This window comes from Pygoscelis adeliae, unplaced genomic scaffold, assembly GCF_000699105.1.
Source record: "Pygoscelis adeliae isolate BGI_AS28 unplaced genomic scaffold, ASM69910v1 Scaffold210, whole genome shotgun sequence".
NCBI classification, from domain to species: domain Eukaryota; kingdom Metazoa; phylum Chordata; class Aves; order Sphenisciformes; family Spheniscidae; genus Pygoscelis; species Pygoscelis adeliae.
The window spans coordinates 102,786-104,553 of NW_008823959.1; the positions used below are offsets into that span (position 1 = coordinate 102,786).

The window sequence follows — 1,768 nt, forward strand, 5'->3', positions numbered from 1 at the left end:
AGGAATGTGAGGGCAGGACATGGCCAGGCCAAGGGCCATCCCCAGCCGGTGGCCATTTGCCACCCAGCCGTGCGGTGGCGGTGCCTGCTCCAGCTGGGTGCTGGGAGAGCAGGGTGCCAGGCAGGCTGTTTACCAGTCCCCCAGCTCCAGGCCGGGCAGCAGCAGGGCCATGAAAGGGAATCGGTGCCGGCAGCAAACCCCGGCCTTTTGCATTCTTTGTCCCAATAAGGCCAGGAGCCATGTGCTGGCTGGCCCCGACCCCCCCCCCGGGGCGCGCGCGCCGGGCCGTCCCAGGGGCGCTGGCTGGCCCCGACCCCCCCCCGGGGCCGTGCTCGCTGGCCCGGCCAGGGCCCAGCACCCTCCAGGTCCTCCCCGCAGCCTTGAGGGATCGCAGTGGCCAGCAGCTGCTGTCTTCCTACTGCTGGGAAAACTGTCCCTGCGGCTGTGCCAGGAGGAAACAGAGGCGGGAGGGAACAGAAAGCAGCTCTCTGCCCCCAGGGTCAGGGTTCCCACTCGGAGCCGCCCTTGCAGGGGGAGGTCCCCTCCCTCCAAGGAGCCCCAGGGGGCTGCTGGCTCCTGGTAAGGCGGAAACCCTGAGGAGATGCTGAGGGGTGGTAGGCTGCAGTGTGGCACAGCCCTGGGGCAGAGGGAAGCGTGCAGGACCCAACCCCCCTCGCCTCACCTGGGGGCTCAAACCTGGGTGCTGGGGAAAGGCTGAGCCCCCGCGCTAGGGCATCAGTGACTCCGGCCCCAGGCCAGAGCACTGCCTGTTCTGTGCCTGCCTGCACCCTGGGTGCTCCCTGGTGCGGGGGCCGAGCCACTGAGCCTCCTCGCTCTCCTCTCCAGAGGCGATGCTGGGCTGGCCCTGCTATGCCTGGCGGGTGTAGGGGTGATCCCGATCTCTTGGCACAGACCCCAGGTACCACTCACTGCCCTGCCAGGGTGTGGGTACCTCAGTCTCTGCCTTGCCCTCCTCTGCAGCGTGGTTTGGCACTGCAGGGCAGAGCCAGCTGCCTGGGGTGCCTGGCAGCCTGCGAGTGCTGCCCGATTTTGACACTACGCTCAGGGGAGTGTGGGGTGACAGGGAGGGGAACCCCAGGGTGCTGTGCTTGGAGAGGGGGGCGGGGATGGCAACAGCACCCTGTGACACACTCACTCTCTGCTCCCCTTGTCCTGTTCCTTGCATATCTGGCCTGTCCCTTCCCAAGTGGCAGTGCCCACCCAGAACGTAGCGGGGACCCCGGCTCGCCTGAACACTCACCGGTGGGAGCAAGCGTCCTCCTCCTCCCCGCGCCCGGCTGGCCGCACGGGTAAGGTCCCAGCGGCGGCTGCCTCCACACTCTGCTTCCCAGTGGCAGGAGTCCCCCGGTGGAGCCTGGGCAGGCGCAGAGCTCTGCAGTGGCAGGATGCTGCAGGATGCTGCTGGCTGAGGGGGGCTGGCTGCTGGCTGCCCACCTGTTTTCTTGCCCCCTGCCCAGCATCCGTCCCTCCCCACCCATGTGCACGCCCAGCCAGGTCCCAGCAGAAGCTTTGAAGGGCTGCAGGCACCCCGGGGGGGGCAGCATGCATGGCAGGGCAGCCAGAGGGGTTGGGGTTGCATGTGCGGTGGGGTTTCTGGGGGCAGCATGCATTGTGTGGGCACCGTGGGGTGCTGCATGCGTGGCAGGACACAGGTGGGGGGGGTGGCATCATGCATCGTGTGGGCAGCCTGGGGGGCAGCATGCATGGTGGGGCACCCCGGGGCAGGGGGGCAGCATGCATCGTAGAG

General features: G+C 68.3%; 1 protein-coding gene across 1 annotated transcript in view; it reads left to right on the top strand.

Annotated features, from left to right (window-relative positions):
• The window catches only part of LOC103916213 (smoothelin-like), a gene marked incomplete at its 3' end in the record, with an annotated part of 14,991 nt that overhangs the window by 4,085 nt on the left and 9,138 nt on the right, over window positions 1-1,768 (top strand). The gene's annotated exons all lie outside the window — the stretch shown is intronic.